The following is a 20371-nucleotide window of genomic DNA, read 5'->3' on the forward strand; positions in this document are numbered from 1 at the left end:
CTTCGTCTCCTCTCCCGTTTTTTGTTGCGTCCTCTGAGCCGGGGCGTAACAACCTTTAGGATAGTTCTGTGACATTATGTTAGTTTATCTGTCACAAGTGTGAAAAACTGCAGTTTCTTGAGTGTCCACTTGAGGCTTGCTCCAAAAGTGCTGGAAACAACATATAAACCCACCCAATGAGCCGATCTTTACAACAGAAATAAACATAGAACATTGTCTTAGACACAGCTTTTTGCTGTACCATAACTTCTTGTTTCAATGCCACACTTTTTTTTCACATTCAAAATGTTTTTTCCTTATATCTTTTATACTTTATACCAGAAAAGAATCCCACAGTCCAAACCTCAGATATTTTCATCTCAATTATGCTGCATCTCAAAAACGATCAGCAGCCTAAGTGCAAGGCATCCTCCTCCAGCCCTTTGCCGAATGTTTCTGAAGGTTGGTTGGGTTATGGTATTTTCTCCAAGGCCTCCTGAGGTGTGAAGTTAGCATTTTCAGAGAGACATCAAACTGTGCGGCTGACATTCAGGAAACTCAGCCTGAAGCTCTGATGAAGAAGATGAACTGTGTTCCTCTTCAGTTCTAAGAGGGACGACAAACTGCCGTGACATGCACACGTTACGTTGATTTTTCTTGAGACGAAAATGCAGATAATGCACATTGACCCTGGTGTGGACAGTTTGTACGTACATGATGTTTTTATTAAGATGGAGTCCATTGAAAACCAGTTTTACCTCCTAGATCACACGTAGATTATCCGCCACTTCTTTAAAGCATCTACCTCGTAATTTTAAAAAAAAGCCCACATGCTGGATGGTGCTAGTTCTGTTTAAGTTGAAAGGTTAAAATCTGCAATGTTAGTGGAGTCGTAACTTTGCGCTGTGACTCAAGTGACAGACATGTCAGACTACTAGGTCAATCCGGACCCATTTTGGTGATGGCACCAAAAAAGCAAAGAAGAGGGACTGGGCTAGACGACACCTGGAAATGCTAACGTGAAGTATGTCTGTTTTATTTTCGCTACAGTTTCTCTTCTTCAGTTTGACATGGTCATCCCTCAATGACATCATTAAGGAGGGATGTTGTTGAATAACTTTTCCTCTGTCTCATATAATCATCTTACAGCACCTTCTTTAGCATTCTTCTTTCACTTCGTCATTTTGTTTACGTTGTGACTTTTGCGTGTGCAGAGCACTCCGTGCTCTCATTGGTCAACTTCCCTGACCTAACGTATCACATCATAACCATACACTAAAAATAATGGATGTAGTATCCATATTTCCGGTTGGCAGGAACAATGTTGGATATGTTGAACTCAACGTAACTTCTGTCGAGGTAAGGAAGGCTTTGAGCCTCCTCGCCGACAGCTACAGTGTTCCCGCCTGTCAATCAAGTCAGCTGTGCCTCTCATAATGGAAAACTCGTAATCTAATGTCTTCAAAATGGCCGCGTTATAAAAGAATCCCCCGTATATTGTGTGTGAGAAATGAGCTATTCAGACTACACTCAACATGTTAAAATTAACGTCTTTTTTGAATTTGTGTGTATGTGGTTTCCGGTACTTCCAGAGCCGGCCTTCCACCAGATTTGTCCAGTCAATCTTCAAACCGCTGCGGTACGGCTCTGTGCTCTCTCATCCATCAACACCCAACTGCTGTATTTTCAGAACGCAGCACGGAGCAGGACCCGCCGGAGAGCTGGAGTTACGTGACCGAGGTTTTCCCCCTGTATTCCCTGGCTCTGCTCATCATGACAATTTGTTGTCGTAGTCAAGGGAAATGTGATCTGGCGATAACACAGCGTGTTTTATTCTGAAAATGAACCGGATTTTTTGGTTTTGTTTGGTGCCTGGCTTCCTGTCCCCGCTCAATCTGCTTCGTTTAGATTTTATGTTGTGCTCCAACATCCTGCAGAAATACAAGTGTTGCATAGCTCTGGTGCCGTGACGGATCAGAGACGGACCGGACACGGATCAGAGTGGCTGAATTTTGCCGTATGAGGCAGAGAGAAAATGAAACACGCTCAGCTCTCGACTGATTGGTCGGGAAGCTTGTTTGCCGCTTAACTAGCAACTAGCATCAGGACAGTCCGAATTTACTGATTGCAACATGTGGTTCAGACTGCCTTCGATGTCTTTACAAGAGGACCCTATCTCTCAGTCTGTCTTTCTGCCTGTGGATGGACGGATGGACGGATGGACGGACGGACGGACGGACGGACGGACGGACGGACGGACGGACGGACACTTCTTACAGTGGTTCTGATTTATTTAAAGTTAACTTGACGACAGACTCCGTCCTCTGTCTGGTTAAAATCACAAAGACAGTCATGGGGGAGGACTGCCCACTCCCTTTTTAAAATAAAAAACCCATCACAGTGACAAGAACTGTGATGTGATCTATTTTGTCTCTGCAATCCTCAGACACTGCTGCTCCGCTGAGTCTCCTCATCTTTGTCATTCTGATCATCTTCCCAAGCAAATATTGAGCCTCTCTCTGCCAAAACTGCCTCCTTTTATTTCCCAAACAAGTGGAACACAAACACATCGGGGGTTTTCTCTCCTGTTTTTTTATACACACTCCGAAGCGGTTGATGTTTTAGGACTGCGCAGCGTCCTGAGGAATTAGATTTGTTGAGCCTGGACGCTGCTTGGCAAACTTTCGAGGTGTATCACACCGCTGACAAATGGTTTATTAAAGGCAGGAAAAGCCCACAGAGTATTTCTCTTCAGCTGTGGAGGGGATTTGAGTTTAAAGTTTTTGATGTATTAAAGCTCCTCTCCTCTCTCTCATCACTCTCTCCTTCTCTCTATCTCCTGCCTCCCTCTGTATTTTCTTATTTCTCTCCCTCCTCCCCTCCTCTCAGCGTGCTGTCCTGATGCATTAATGGGACGGTTTCAGAGGATCAATGGCCCGGAGGAGAGAACAGCAGACAGACAAGGTTTTCAGGAAAGACGCTCTGAATCTCAACTATAGGCCAAGGACGGCCGGCGGGAGATAAAAGAGAGGAGAGACTGGGGAGGTGAGGGAGGGGAGGAGGTCTGTCGCTCATCCCTCTAGCTACACTTAAGAGTCAAACCTCCAGCTCATCTTCTAGAAATCATGTTTATATTTTATTGATTCTGTTTTGACAGCTTAATTCACTTCTTATATCCACAGTTCCTGAAGAACGTCATTTTGTGAGGATTATGCGCCCCCTGTGGACAAAGTGATATATAGAATCCAAGCTGCTCCCAGTGGCTTTGGTGGTTTACAGAGAGAGATGTCCTCGGTTTGAAAATAGAAATCACTCAACAAACACAATGTCAGCACAGTTAAGAAGAAGCCATACATTAAAATACTAGCAAACCAGCATAAAGTTTATTTTTGAGGCTAAACAATTAACCAACACGAAATGTCTTTTAGGCACAAGCATAGCTGAACTAATAAACATCACCTTTTTCGGTCGTTCAATTCGAAACTACATTTTATTTGGGTTTGTCTGCCGGAAAATCTCTATTGTCGGCAGTCGCCTTATTGGAAGTGCTGAACTCAACCTAACTGTGGTCAATCTAACAGGAGGCAATGAGGTTTTGTTGAGGCAGGCCATTAGCCTCTTTGCTAACAGCAAGTTGGCCACGCCCCTATTTAGGCAAAACTCATAAGTTTAATATCTTAAAAAAATCTAGTTATAAAAATAGTCAACAACCCAGTACAGTGTGTGATGATAGAGAAATTAACTATCCAGACCTGAACTGTTTTTTGAACCAGGCTGTAAACATGTTTATTTCTGCTCTTGGCTCTTTGAATGGGTGTGTATGTGGTTTCTGGTGCTTCTGCAGCCAGCCTCAAGTGGACACTCAAGGAATTGCAGTTCCCAGGTTCTTGTCAGAAGGGTGACCGTAACACACCAAGTTACCAAAAACAATGATTTCAATTCTTTTCATTTAGTCTCGAAAGTTTAACTCCATACATGAATTTACATCTTTGAGACAGGCTTTCATTGAGTTTTTTGTTTTTATGGACAGATACATTTGCAAATAATCTGCAAAACAGTGGAAAGAGATTTTGTGGTTTTTGAAAATTGACTCCAGCAGAAGTATATACAAAGAGAACAGTACAGGCTCTAAAATAGAGCCTTGAGGGACCCCATAAACAAGTGGAGTTGCTGCCGAGGAGTGTTGGCGAACGTGGATGGAAAAGGTTATCTCTGACAAGTAAGCAGTTTGCGTGAATGTGCAAAAATGAACGCAGTCATTGAATGCGCTCATATTTTGATGAACGGTGAACTGAACCGCTCAGTTTACAGCTTGTGAACGCTGTTCGCTCTGGATCCAAGAGCTATTGAGAGTTACCAACAGCTACCAAGGGTTGTGTTTTTGTAGATGAAGTCAGGTTTACGGCACCTGACAGGCATTCGGCATGGGTTATGCGTCTAGTAATCCAGATGTAGTGAGCGGTACATGTGAAGCAGCTGTTGTGAACATTTGAAGGAGTTTATGAATGAATCAGGACAGATCCAAATGGGATGGTGTGGTTTCAGAGGTGTAGCTTTCTGAGAATGAGGGATAGTTCACTTTAGTATTGCTTCAGTGTTTTCAGTGGATTTCCCCCGTCTATTGGAGCATCAAAGTTGGACCCTTTTGCCAAATATTCAGCTGACAGGTTGGAGAGTTAGATGTGTTTTCCTAAGTTTCAGAGCTTCAGATTTTCTTGGCTTGTAAACATAATATCTGTCTATGATTCTATGGTAGAATAAAGTAATTCATGCAGTTTAGTAAATATCAGTGATTGAGGGCTGGAGACTGAAGTATAGGAGGCTCTTCTGAAAAAATATAGATGCTACTAAAAAATGAACATGAAAAAAACATTTTTTGGACAAGGAACTTATTTCAAAATTGTTTAAAAATAAATATGAACTTTTTAATTTTAGACAGTATGAACTGAACTTTGAACAAGTTTATTTTTTGTGTGATCTTGCACAACACTGCAAGTATGACTGGAACCATTTCAGGACCTTTAATGCCTACAGGAAGCTCAAGACGGCTGAAAAGTTTGGGATCTCCTGACATAGATGTCTGTGTTTTACCAGGCTCTTTTCTCACCTTGTCCTGTAATCAGCGTCGTGAATGCTCCAGAAGACTTGTGTGACAGCTGTGCTGTGTCCTCACATCTTGCTTTTAAATCCACTCAAGGAGGAGCCTAAACATGATGAAGCAATGAGAGAGAGGAACGCCTTTCGAGGAGGCACGTCAGAGAAATAGAGGAGTCCAGCATTTCCTCTTGGCTCTATCGGTCTCTATGGACACATCATCTTTTTCTTTGGGTTTAGAGGATCCTGGACACCTTTTTTTTTCTTTAGTTGCATCAAGTCCTTCTTAACGTCTGCATTTGGGTCCTCTCTTCGTGTTTAACCCTTTTTTGTTAAGTAACTTTACATTTTCAGTGATTCAACTTGTCAAGATTCGATTTTCACGAACCTTTTGTTGATCCCACAAAAGCAAATCTTCTCAGGTGAAAAAGTAAGAGAAGACAGAAGTGACACGAGGAGAAGATGAAGAAAAAAGAGGATGAAAACAGAGACACAATCTTCTGCTTGTCTAAGAAATCACTTTCATGCTTCAGAAGGATGTTTGGGTCGATGGGGTCTGCAGGGCCACAGAGCAGTTCCCGAACAAGAACCCTCCATAATAGGTACCAAAGGGAGAAGCACCAGCCATCACACCACACACACACACACACACACAACACACACACACACCACACACACACAACCACACACACGCACACACACACACACAGCTGTAGTTATCAGCTCCTTCGTTATTGATTTCTCTTGCAGAGGTGTTTACAGTGAGAAAAGAGATCCAGCGATGGTTGTATTTATCTCCTCTATCCGACCCACAGTTCTTTTTTTAACCGCTTCAGTGCCGCAGCGGCTCATCACAGGTGTCGACCAGGTGACAGCAGAGTCCCTGAGTGCTCTGCTGATATAGAGAGAGTTAATGATCCGTCAGCTCATGGTGGGGGCCGTGCTAAGAGGCCGCTCGATGAAGAGTGAGCTGCAGCTGAGGCTCAGAGTTTAACCCTGACTGAACTCAGATTTTCAGTCTAAGCTTTCTTCTTTTAATATTTTAATTCCTCTAGTTTAATTTAAGTTAAGTTTAGGCCAGGGGCACTGCTTAGCCTCGTTGTGTAAGAAATCATCCCATGTGCGGAGGCTGTAGTCCTTGTCTCAGTGGTCACTGTTTCGGCTCCTGGCCTTGACCCTTTGCTGAATGTCATCCCCCTCTCTCTACTCTCTCTGAAAGCCTAATGTTCGGTATATCTGCACACATGAACAGATGTTTGCATATGTTGTAGAATAAGCAGGTTTGAGGTCGGTGTGTGCAGAGGAGCAGATGTCTGCAGCAGCTCTCTGTGGGGAAACACAGACAAACAGATTACAGAGACACAGTCCTGTGACCAGAGACCACCTCCCTACTTACTGTGTGACGCCGCTGTGACAGGAAGTACTGTGCAGCCAGATGGTGCCAACATAACACCCTCTTCTTGTCTCCAGACCGCCTGCTTTCATGTTTCCTCTTCAGATCACTGCAGAGAAGAGAGGAAATGACAAGGCTTACAGAAGAAGAAGAGTCTGCTGCACACTTTTAATGCCTCATACCTGCCTCAGTTCTCAGCTGCCCAAAGTAACAACAAGTAAATAAATACTACAGTGGAAATGTGTTGCTCAAAGTCACAAGCAGGTTTAAAAAAAAACAGCTTACAAAGCTGGGTATTTAATCCAGTTCAATTCAACTTTATTTTATAGCACATATAATAATGTACAGTATTCAACAAGAAATGATGAGTTGAAACTATTAAGTGTTCTAAAATAGTGAAATAGCCAACAGTCCAGATCCTCGCTTAAAGTTGTTTTAAGGAGTCAGATAAAAGTTAGGATTCAGATATCTTTAAAGATTAAGGTTTCTATTCTAGTCAATGTGTTAACTTCCACTGGATCCACTCTGTAGCATTGCGGCTCCATCTCTGATCCAGCAGGTCGGAGCCCTCCAGATCAGATATGGAAGACTTCCATTTTTGCTGGATGCAGGAGCACGACGCATAAATCTCAACAGAGCAGATTGAGCGAACAGGAAGTCAGGCACCAAAACAAATTAGAACATCCAGTTAACTTTCAGAATAAAACACTCTGTGTTATCACCAGAGCGTATTTCACTAAACTACAACAACAAACTGTAATGATGAGTGGAGCCAGGCCTGGAGTCAACAGGTCAGAGGTTTTTTAGAGGACCATCAAGACAACATGGATGAGGAGAGGAGGAGGATAATCGTTGATTTAGTAATTACTGCAGGAAAACCTTGGTCTCCTGACTCCAGCTGTCCGGTGGTCCTGCTCCATGCTGTACAAGGAGGAATATTTTTATTACTCTGTACTTTTGAAGATATTAAACTTACGAGTCATTGATGGATACACAGACTCATTTAGATGGTCACCTTGAGGATGTAAATTACCTGTATGTCAGCCTGGGGTGGTGTGTGGTCTCCTTAAAAAAAAAGGAAACACGAAAGTATTGACCCCGCTCGTCTTTTTCTGCAGACGATCAATGAGCTGGCTCAGAGGTGATCTGAGGAACTGATACCAGAAGAAGACGGAAAGTTATCCACATCATCAGATCCTTCTATAACACACACACACACACACACACACACACACACACACACACACACACACACAGAAACTAGGGCTCAGCAGGAAATCTAAAGACACATAATTTACTCTCTCCTGATGATCTGCTCTGATTAGGTTAATCAGACTCTTTGTTATGTTTCCATTTATGTAGTCGTGTCTGTGTGTTTGATGTGTGAAATCACTCCTACATTTTTGCTGACTTAGTAATCAGGCTGTGGGAGGAAACTTGAAGATGGTTTCTCCCTCTAGTCGGTCTCATCCTGCTGTGATCACGTTCAGTCTGAATAATCACAAACTGGAGATGAATTAGCTTCTGAAATAACTCAGACGAACAATGAATTACCAAAATTTTAATATTTGCTTCTTATTCTTGCTCTGTTTGTCATACGTCACCGAGGAGCTCCACACTGGTGACTTTTGAAGCGAGTGGAGTGTTGAAGATTTGTACGTGTTGTTTTCTTCTGGATTATACACCACCTTTAGTTGCTCAATGAAACACCTCTCTGCATGTTATACTGAGCACACACGTGTGCAGGATGCAGCTCACTTTAGAGATGAAAAACATTGAATGTTGCAGTCACACGTTTAATGTTCTCTGTTTGGAGAACATGAGTGTAACTCTTGGGGCCCGATCTACTAAAGGTTTGTGTATAAAAACATGTGCAAACTTGATAGCGCGCGCAGTACTGACGTACTAACTGGGAGCACCGAGGATTGCATCTTTCAAATGAGCAAAATAGCACTCGCAAATCATTTAGCATGTTTGCCTTCATGAATATTCAGAATACATGTAGATCATCAGAACGCGCAAAATACTTGGAGGAGGAGATGCAAATGTAATCATTTAGCACACGCAATGTGATTTATCAAACCTGAAGCAGATAACGGGCGCTGTTTTTACGTCTATATTTAGCATGTTTGAAAGGCAGGTGCAAACTGGCACAGCATTACGCACACATGGCTGTGGTCACTGTAAAGCTCATCATAACTTTTCAATATGCCCGCCACAGCGGGGCTTACAAGCATTACTAAATGTTTTAGTCAATCAAACAGAGTAATAATATAATAATAATAATAATAAAACTACACAAATTCAAAGCAGTTCAGCACCACGGATAGCGACCGCATCATTCTGACACCAACTTTTAACTTTTTCATATAATGAGAGCACAGTAGGACACTGTATCAACAGCTATAAAGTTTAGTCAAATTGGCACAGCGGCCCACATCTTCACATACAAACAAAAAATCAATATGAACTCGGCCTACTCACCACTGTCTGGACGAGCCTTAAGCTCTGCGGACTTGTCCACGATGCACTGTATTTCCATTTCCTTTGATCTGTCATTCTCAATAAATAACATGACATGTCCACTCAATCTATTCTGACCCATCGTGCTCATTAAGGGGTTTTTAGTTAGTTTTAACTTGGAGAATGAGCGCTCACTGAGCTGCGCCAGGCAGCTCTGCGTAACTCCTCATCTTGTGCTTGCAGCAGTGTGTTGGGGTGAATTGACTCAAACATGTTCACAGTTCCATTTAAGCTGGTGAATCTTTGGGACAGTTGCTGGATGATGATATCAGGCATTAAAAACGTTACCGAAAGTTGCTCCCTGGGACAGTGAGGCAACTGTCTTCATCCAAGTGACGCCTAACTTTTCTAGAGCAAGAGTGGCAGACTAAGCCTCATCAAATCGCTCCTCTCAACTCTATTAAAACACTGATTGCGTTTTGGAGTAGAGTAGATGCGTTTATTTCATCGGCAGATGGCCTCCCAAATCGTGTTTCTAACGCTAGATGTCTCTGCTGGAGTTCACCGATGTGTTTATTTCCCTCCTCCACAAAGATCCTCCAACTCCATGGCTTCAAACTTCATTTTATCGCTTCAGAACACTCTGTTCGCGTCAAACTCTCCATGGTGACAGCCCGATAGCCACGCGAAATCCTTGTAAAAATAGGTCGGTCCACACCACTTTTGCACTCATTATCATTTATGGCACGCAGTCTTAGTAGATCAACCGCAACACGCCCAGAAATAACACTTGCAAAGTTATTTTGGGATCTTAGTAGATCAGGCCCTTGATGTGTTGTAGGAGCTGACCTGTGCTCAGCTGTAAATGGATTCCGGTGATGGCTTCAGGTTTTTTTTTTCCGCCAGCTAACTCACAATAACGGCCCTGAGTGAATCCAAGGTCCTGAATTATCATTTCTACATCTCCCACATTTAAGCACTGTTCAGATTAAACTTTCAGGCCTGACATGGAGGAATTTTTGATTCAGTAGGGAGAATAAGACTCTACTTGTCAAGGTCAGAGGAAATCAAAGTGTGAACGTATTTCTTCTGTGAATGAAACAGAAAGGTGCAATTATCTTTACACCGTACATCAGAGGTGAGGTCAGCCTGAGAGCTCCTGGTCAGCCGCCCACACATCTCTGATTCTGTCCTGATCTTCACTGTGGGCCCCTCTGTGGACGTGAGGGCTGTACTTTGGAGTTTCAATCTGTTCACTGTAACGTTTTCTTCTTTTTAAAGTGTCCTTACGTCGTGTTGAATTTAGTCAGCAGAGAGTGAAGAGATGTGACCAGAGATTAAACCTGAAGAGGAAGAGGAAAAACGCTGTACAGTTCAACATTACAGAAGAAGGATTCCAGTGTTTTTTGAGCCTGAAAACTTAAAGTAACACACAGTTAAACATGTCTGCAGCAGACCTCTTCCTCCTGTAACAGGTAAACAGGCTGTAACATAATCCTTGGTGGATCAAAGTGTGTCCACTAAACAGTCCACTGACAGGCTCAGGTTGTTATTCTGAGAGTCTGACAGCATTACAGAAGGGTCCCCTACAGAGAGAGAGCTTTATGTCACAGGGGGAAGATGACGTAAACCACACACAGCTGTTGCATCACTTTCCTAGACACAAAACTACACATGAGATTTAAATCACAGAGTCTCAGGAGTTGCTGCTCTACTTCTGACGGTGTTGGTCAGTTTGAATAAAGTTAATATGTGCAAACGGTTCATTTGGATCCAAAACAGAACTTTCTAATGGACAGCAGATGACTATCATGCACATGTAAGTGAACAAGACGAATAGGTTAATGCCTAAATTGTTGGCATACCAACACACTTTGTTTTAAGGGAAGAAAAATCGGGGCAACTGAAAACATTTAAAACATTTTTGTTTTTCTTTCGGGATAGGACATTTTTTTTAATTCTGTACTTTGAAATCAGATTGAATCAGAAGTCTGTTCAGAACAAAAACTAAGTCAGAACTCTGAGATCAAGTCAAAATCTCTGGGATCAAAGACAGAACTCTGAGATTAAAACAGAACTCTGAGATCAAAGAGACACAACTCTGAGATCAAAGACAGAACTCTGAGATTAAAACAGAACACTGAGATCAAAGACACAACTCTGAGATCAAAGACAGTACTCTGGGATCAAAGACAGAACTCTGGGATCAAAGACAGAACTCTGAGTTAAAAAACAGAAAGCTGAGATCAAAGACAGAAATCTGGGATCAAAGACAGAACCTCCGGGATCAAAGACCAGAACTCTGAGATTAAAAAAAGAACACTGAGATCAAAGACAGAACTCTGAGCTCAAAGACCAGTTATCCTGAATCACAGACAGAACTCTGGGATCAAAGAGCAGTACTCTGGGATCAAAGACAGAACTCTTAGATCAAAGTCAGAGCTCTGAGATCAAAGACAGATCGTCTGAGATCAAAGACAGTACTCTGGGATCAAAGACAGAACTCTTAGATCAAAGTCAGAGCTCTGAGATCAAAGACAGATCTCTGAGATCAAAGACAGATCTCTGAGATCAAAGACAGAACTCTTAGATCAGAGTCAGAGCTCTGAGATCAGAGACAGAGCTCTGAGATCAGAGTCAGAACTCTGAGATCAGAGTCAGAACTCTTAGATCAAAGTCAGAGCTCTGAAATCAAATACAGACTGTGAGATCAAAGACAGAACTCCAACATGAAAAACGAACCTCTTATATCATAGTCAAAATTCTGACTTTAAAAGTCACTTTTTAAGAAAATTCCGTAAAATAAGCAAATACATTTTTTTATTCCTTTTTTTGGCCCCGTTCTTTACCAAAATGGTTACATTTCATCATTTGATATAGCGGCTAAATTATGTTTTAAATGTCTCATTTATTTTTTTAAAATCTAAGTTATATTGTTGGATTTTTAGTGTTGAGATAAAAATAGAAGAATGCAAGCTCAGAAATACTAACAATTTCCTTCAGATTATACCTACAGGTGTGTGTGTGTGTGTGGTGTGTTGTGTGTGTGTGTGTGTGTGTGTTGTGTGGGTGTGTGTGTGTTTGTAACGACATGGGGACAGAGTATCGCTGCTGAAACTCTGACCTGTGCAGTCATGAATCACACACTCAGCCTTGGACGTGGCAGCATCGTAATTGCTTTGTGTTTGTTTGTGTGTGTTTTTTTGTGGATGTAATAAAGTGTGTGTTCATGTTTGCATCAGCCCCACACAGGCTGTGATATACACTCACACTATGTCTGAGTGTATTTTATTCGTAGGGAGTAAAGGGTTAAAACTGAGAGAGAGGGTGGAGTGAGATGGGGCGTTACTGGTCACTGGGTGGGTGAGGTCAGTGCCAGGTCAGCAGGAAGTGAAACAAGGGTTGGAGTTTTATTGAAGGATTCAAGGGGAACAATTTAGGCTGATCAAAATTTGTTCAACTTTATATGATATTAAGAAACATGATAAATTAAAAGGGCTCTGACTTAAAAGAGGAGACTTCATATTTTATATTTAATACATATATTGACTATATAGAAAATAGACAACATCCTTTCCACCCGTTGTGAGCATTGAAGCCAAAAGACTTGCCTCAAAGGGCACTCACAGTCACATTGTCTAAGCAGACACTCACGGTTATGGAAAGTTAAAAGACTCTCGTGTTAGTGATTGTTACATTTCCTCTCACCGTTCCTCCTCTACTCTGATAATCCGGTGAACACAGCGCTAGAGAAGCCTAATTGGTCAAAAGAGCCGCCAATCATGGGCATATGAAAGAGGGTTTGGGCCACTTACATTTTTTTAAATCCTACCCTTTTTTCTCAGAATTCTGCCTTTAAGATCAAGGGCATTCTAGAATTCTGCATTTGATCTCAGAATTCAAAGAGAAAAGTCATAATTCTGAAGAAAAGTTTAATTTAAAAAATAAATTGAATTTGCTTCTCCTCTCTTTCCTGCTTTATATCTCTTTTTATAGCATCAAATAACTAATTCAAAGTAAACTAGTCATTAAAATGAACACTGACATAAATCAGCATGATAAGAAATAACTGTAATGACAGAAACCATGTTTGACAAACACTTGTTTGATCTGTGTTTTTAAATTTATAGTTTGACCCATGTTCCATCGGTTAACATGGAGGAGGTAGGGTTTATGACCTATACTTCTGCCAATCACCAGGGGGGGCTCTAAATACCTTGGCATCACCCTTATCCAAAATGACAATGTTAATTTAACAGAGACGGACATTAATGTTTCCACCACAGTGTCAACAGGCAGAGGGGATATGAGACGGACTACTTTCTGTGGAGTGATTTGATATGACACGTGATCAGGATGTCTCAAGCATTGCATTAGTTGTTAGAATGAATCACAGCTGTTATGAGGCTTTGATGAGTCAGAAGCATTCCATTCTGCTTTGCTCTGTTCCATTCCATTCTAAACGTTTTAACCACAGTGTCAACAGGCAGAGGGGGAATGTGACCTTGGATATATTTGAAACGATTTTCTTGTCCCTGATGTTGCGTTTGCTGTCGAGAATTAATCACTGTTATGGGGTTTTAACCAATCAGAATCCAATATTCAACACAACTGGTAACCTGTTCACTACACATAATGTTTTAGTTTGAGTTATCAATGAGAGCTTTGCTTTGGAAAGTGGCCTGAAGCCCCCTCTGTCATCATTTTGTGTCGTAGATCAATGAGGTAGCTGAGAGATGATGAACATCCTACATGATTACCCATGTTTATAAGATTTGCAGCCTGAATCCCACTCGTACAACATCATTAAAGCATTTGAACGTCCCGCTGTGAGCCTGATTCAAAAAGAAAATGTGTCACTCTGAGTTGTTAACAGGGTCAGAACATTTTAGTTGATTTCAGGGACACGAATACACAAAGTGTCCATGTCAAATATAAAATCTGAATAAGCACGTATTTTTTGAGGTCTTACTCAGGTTTGTTTTTTTGTGTAACGTTGCTAGAAAGCAGTAATGATGGATCAAACCTCCTGCTAACACACTAACAGGCACACACACACGCACACACACACACACACACACACACACACACACACAGATTATTCGTGTCAATAATAAAATGGGCGCAGTGATTAAGCGTCTCCAGGAGGTCTGCTCAGTGTTCAGATCAGACTGAATCACTGATGTGTTTTCTCCTCTGATATAAGAGAAGGATGTAAATAATGAAGCTTCACATCTACCTCTGACTGATACCTGACTGCTCTATTAACAGGATTCAGGTTATCTGCTGAGTTTGATTGTACAGATCTCTTCTGCAGCATCTCGAGGAAATGTTGTGCGATGATCGTGAAATGATAGCGCTGCTTCTTTAGTGTCACAGGAGATGTAAATTACAGCGCTACAGTGTGGATGGATGTGTTCATTCAGGAGGCAGAGACATAATGACGGAGAAGTGAGGTGGAACTGAATCAAAGGAGCTGCATTTAAAATCTTTCTCACACAGACTGGAGGACTCAATTTTAAAGGTGATGTGTTCGTCACTTTAGAAACAGAAAAACAAAACTGAGACGCCATGATAAAGGACAGGACAGTTAGTGTATGTCACTGAAATTAAAAATTGAATTACTGCACACTCGTCCAATAAGGTTTGGCTGTTTTATAAATATCTACCTCTGTTGATTCATCATTTAATTTAAGTTTAATGCCAAAATGGCGATCAGGCATCGTATACAGATAGGCTGTAACAATAATTATATAGCCTATAACAAAGTTTACATTTATTTCTTCATTGTCAAATGCAAACTACAGACAGTAAACATGAGTTTAACTTTTTCTTGTAAAAACTAGTGTAAATCTCAGCCGTGACATCAACAGCTGACGTGAGTCATCGCATCAGATGCGTCTTCCACAGCAACAGGTAGCCGATTATTATTGCAGAATTGAGTCGAAGTACACCAAAATGAAAAAATGTGTTTACAAATATTGCTTGAAAACAAAAAAAAAATAGTTTTTTTTAAATAATAGGCGTGATCTAACAGAATAATTAGATTTTTCTTCACAATAAATGTTGGTATTGTGGTCTTGTGGGGTTTGTTTTCTGTGAGGCCATTAAAATCTTGTAGCATCTAACCAGGTCCCGTACAACTATTTGTGTTTTTTTAGTTCCGAGCCCATGTGAGCAGGGGAAAGACAGGACCAACTGGGTGGTCATCCAGCCAGGAGTAAACTCGGGGAGACAGCAGTCTCAAAATGTATTAAAAGAATCGGAGGGACCTACAGTTCACGCAAAGCACAGGATTGAGGACGCTGTGAGCTCTCTGAAGTGTCTGAAAAAATGCTGCAGCATATAAGAGACTGCACTGTGGCAGAGGCGGCAGCACCAAGGACAGCTGGTATCTCTCAGTGACCGGGTTGAAGGCATTCATCTCTCTACTGTATGTGCGAGGGGCTTACAGCGAAAATATAGAAATGGAAAGTTTTTGGTCTGAGGAATGGGGGCTGGCCACAATGCCAAGGAGTTGATTCATGCGCTGCCTGCGCTTTGATAAAAAAGGAGGACAGGCCTGCACGACTGTGCAACGATAAATTTGCGCTGGCGTCCGACATGTGGAAGGAGTCTGTTGAAAATTTAACTGCATGTCATAAACCCGGATTGCATATTATTGTTGATGAACAGCTGTTCCTGACAAAAGCAAGGTGCTGCTTCAAGCAATACATGGCCTACAAGCCAGACACATTCGGAATATAGTCCTTGTCAGACGTCCAGACCAACTACATGCTGAATGGCTTCCCATATTTGGGCAAAGATGAGAGGAGACTGTCATACCAATGCCTGGGGGACAGTGTTGAGATTAAGCTGGTGGAGTCCTACGTGGGGAAGGGCAGAAATGTCACCACAGACATTTTTTTTACATCCCTCAACCTGGCCAGGAATCTGCTCCAGAAGAACACCAGCCTGGTTGGCACCATTAATAAGGCGAGACAGAAGCTTCACCTTCAGTCCAGCATCAGAGAGGGGAGCTGTTTTCAACCAAGGTGATGAAGCACGAGCGGGCCACCCTCACTGTTTATCAGGGTAAACAGAGGAAAAACGTTGCTCTCCTCAGCACCATGCACCCGACTGTCACCATCGGGGCTGAGAAGAAGAAGCCGGAGACCGTCAGCTTTTCTAACATCACTAAAGTAAGCTGGTAGTTTCTTGTTCTTATTGTTTACTATGTTTTTTGATGTTATTACTTTTAGAAACTTTGCAGGCTATGATAGGATTACAGCTCGTCGCTCTGATGCTAATATTTCTGGAGGGGCTTCATTTTTACACTGAAAAGTACTTAGCTTTGACAGGTGCTATGCTGTTGTAGTCATATTATTATCATTACGACGTAATCATTTTCCACTAAATCCCATCATACGTCGGAGTTGATGTGCTGGACCAGATGGCTTGACAGTACACGGTGAAGGGTGCGACATGAAGATGGCCTATTGCTGTCTTCTACAACCTGCTGGACATTGCTACAATAAATGCCCATGGACAAGGCTTGCACTACGACCACCATCCCCAGGAGAGCCTTCATTTTGCCGTTGGCAAAGGAGCTTTGTGAGGAGCTTGCCAAGGCCAGTCATCATTCATTGCCACAGAAGCCATAGCAGCCATGTGAACCAAAATGGGGGCAGTGCCAGGTCAACTCCCCCTGCAGGCAAAATCAGACCCTTTGTCTCCTGCAAGGGATGACACTGACCTGTGTGCGGGAAATTTCAAGACCATAAAGAACATTAATTTGATTCACAAATTAACACAATGATAACAAAACATCATATTTAAGAGAAATGTGAATTAGTGTTTTCATGCAAAGAAACAAATAACAGAGCAACACAAACCTAAGATAACAGAGAGATATGGCATTAGACAGTCGTTATTCTGAGATGTAATAGAACTGAAACTCATTACACATTGAGACCCAGGGGTTTGTGTAATAGGATCCAGATGTGGGATCGACCGTGTCTCCTGCTTGTTTCTGTGAATCCCCCTCAGCATTTCCTCTGAAGAGCAGAGAGCTGCAGACTTCAGTTTCTATCTCACAGAAGAGAACAGCAGCTCCCTCAGCAGGCCGCCGTATCGACGCACGGACAGGTGGTCTGTTTGTCAATCACCCTGATCGATCTCAACCATTAGGGTGATGGGCTCTCCACGTGACCTGTTTTACCCTCAGGTGTGTTCATGGTGCAGACTGAGACTCTCTCAGAGACAGAGGCAGAACACATTTCACACAGAATACACTGAAACAACAGGCCTCACTACCTGCTAAAGCTAGCTATCCAACCTGCTAAACACTCCCCAAGAAACTCCACCACAAAGTTTACTCAGGTTATCTTTTCTTTGTGAAACTGAAAACAATACAAACATGACCTTATTAAAGCTAGGGTTGGTAGTCACGGAAAACACGCATGAATTTGAATGCAGCGTTTCCTCAGGACTCCGTCTAACCCCTCCCCCCTCCCCTCGGAGCTCCTCCAAAATGACGCCCTGCTAACATGCCCGAGCGCTGCTGATTCAAATCCGGTCCTCAGGACATCGTTTGTCTCTTGTACTACGTCAACTCATGTCTCACTCGGCAGTAAGAAAACACAAAAACATTATCATAGTGAAATTTAAAAACACAAACAAACATGAAATGTACCCGCTGGAGCCGGGCAGAACGTCAGGACGGGATTTGATTGGTTTCATAAATTGGATCCTGATGGCAGGGATTGGTTGGTGTTTTCCCAGGTTTACTCTAACTGTAGATAGAGGCTTTTTCTCTCTCTTTTTTTAAGAACACATTATGTATGTATACATTGATTGCCATTGGGAGAGAAAGATCATTTTAACCAGTATAACAAAAAATATCTAAATCTGACTACCAGCCCCAGCTTTAATACAAACAATAAGGCAGTTGACTGTACATGTCAAAACATGTTAACACATTGCTCTAATGTAGTCACATAGTGCTAGCATTTAGCATTTCTATACAAATGAATGACAAAATTTGCTCTAGCTTAGCGATTAGCAAATGCTGCTTAATACAACAAAGGACGGTATCCTTATGTTCACATTAATACAAAATCATGGCACCATGTATACACATCCTAACAAACATAATACTCACACATGTAGCATTAGCGTGCAGGAATACAAAGAAATGTGAACCTCAAAGCTACTGGCGGTGCTGAGACCTGCGACCTGACATTGCATAATGGGAGATGTAAGGCAAATAAATACAGTGAACTAAAAAAATACACCACAAGGTGGCACTGTAACACAACAAACAAGCCAGATGTCCTTAAGCAAACGCTGTAAGAGGCACTAGGACATATCTTTGACTAAAATGTTTACACAGTTATGGAACATCATAGAAGATGCTCCGGTAAACATCAACAAACACGTCCTGTTACTGCAAATGTTTCCGTATGAAATCAGAGACTCTTACTTCTCTAAAGACTCTCTTATACAGATTGGTTTAACCTGCAGGCTGTTCCTCAGCCTTTTTTTTTTAAATTCAAAATTTTAAGATATTTCTTCTCTGTTACACATCACACATCAACTGTGAATGACCACGACAAATACTACAACAAAACCATCCATTGGCTGAGCATGCTGTTTAAGTCTTCATCCAGCCACTGGGATATCATACTTCATTGCATCCTCTCTGGACTAACGTCAGAAGTCCGTTTGTCCGTGATCAGACTTGTGTCCCTGACCTTGTTGTGGATCAGACCGTGAGTGTGTGCAGAGATCACATCATACAGGGTAGGTAGGGATATATCTGCAGAGTAGAATCGGGATACTGTTTATTAGATGCTGAAATCCTCGGTCTCTACCTGGAGAAAGATGATCCTCAGGTGCTGAACATTCACTGAGTGCCAATGAATGCTAGCTGCGGCTACTTCTTATTCCTTCCACACATCTCAGTCACGGTTTCGACTTCAGGTCACTTAAAGATGTGTGTTAAATCTTGAGGACTATTTCCTCTTCTTTGAATACTAGCAGCTCATGTTTTGTAAACTGTAATTGTGTTCTCCTCTGAAACAGTGAAAACATCCACACAGGTGACGCCATCTTTACTCTCTCATCAGCTTGTTGTGGCTGCACTCGTTCTTCTTCTCTATACTTAGAGGCTGATTGCACACCGCCACCTACCGTGTCAGAATGTGAAGCATTTTTATTGGTTGTTTTTATCTGATAAATTATTGGGATAGCAAGTAATAATAAAATACTCAGATTCAGATTTTAGTAACTCTTGCAGTTAGTATTCCTGTCATCTTGATGAAAGGCTGAGCACGCTGTGTGTGTCTTACCTTTAGCTTCATGAGTACTATGATCAGGATGCATCTGCACAGACGAAAGTACATATAAATTAGTGTGTGCGTGTGTGTGTGTGTGTGTGTGTGTGTGTGTGTGTGTGTGTGTGTGTGTGTGTGTGTGTGTGTGTGTGTGTGTTCATGTGTGCAGACAGCAGATTGTTACTCTAATGACTACACTGAGTGAACAGTGTTTGTTAGCGTTACATCACATTAGTGTCATCGCTGCGTCTGTTTTTAAACGATCAGGTGCATCAGGAGCTCGGTTCAGTTTAAAGGTGACAGACATAAACAATTTATTTTGCTAAATGAGGTGAACAGATGTGACATTAACGTACGAGGTGAAGACTAATGTCTACGTTTAGTCCCCTCAAACTGCCCCCTGGGTTTCACTCATCTCACTTACACAAACTTTTTGGATGTAATGACAGAAACATGTCAGGCGATTCATTACACACCAGCTGTAACCAGGACTGTGTGTACCTGAGCCTCACAAGGCAGGTATCAGCTCTTATCTGTCCATAGATCTGTCCATAATGAGCTAAACCATCATTATCCAGCTCAGACTGACCCTTTAAATCCTGGTCTATCTGGGGATAGTTATGACTGAGAGTCTTGTCATTGCAACGACATTTGAGGTGTTAATGTATCAAAGGTCAGATGACTCAGACTTTGTTTCCTTGATGACGGTGAACACAGTTAAAATGAAGACTTAAATAGGAGTACGTGGAGGTTTCATTGCTAAAAAAAATCATATGAACAGGTCAATGGTCTGGTCTTAAAGTTAGGATCTAGTTTACTGAGGTTTTGCTGTTTTTCCTCCATACGTGCTCGCAACAGTCACGTTAGCTCAGGTGGCTGGCAAGCTAGCGTTAATTAGCTCACAGGAAGAGAAACAACAACATATAGTCTCAGCCAAAGAAATCAAGTCATGAGGACTTCATATGACAGAGGGGAAACTCTCTTTTCAAATGACTCTTTGTAGAAATCTGCAAGACCAACATCATCTTCTAACACCTCGAAACAAAACATGTGCTGCAATGCTAGCCTCAGCAAGCAGCCTCCAATATTAAACACTTTTCAGTCTGAGGTTCTCTAAACATCCACA

At 41.9% G+C, this 20371-nt stretch overlaps 1 long non-coding RNA gene across 1 annotated transcript; it reads right to left on the minus strand.

Moving 5' to 3' along the window:
- Positions 1–7341: 7341 nt before the first annotated feature.
- Positions 7342–7978, minus strand: LOC117804603. Its single transcript, XR_004631111.1, has 3 exons — positions 7866–7978; positions 7500–7620; positions 7342–7387 (listed from the first exon to the last, which is right to left on the minus strand). It is a non-coding gene; the product is annotated as an uncharacterized LOC117804603 (long non-coding RNA).
- Positions 7979–20371: the final 12393 nt, after the last annotated feature.

This window comes from Notolabrus celidotus, chromosome 1, assembly GCF_009762535.1.
Source record: "Notolabrus celidotus isolate fNotCel1 chromosome 1, fNotCel1.pri, whole genome shotgun sequence".
In the NCBI taxonomy this organism is placed as follows: Eukaryota; Metazoa; Chordata; class Actinopteri; order Labriformes; family Labridae; genus Notolabrus; species Notolabrus celidotus.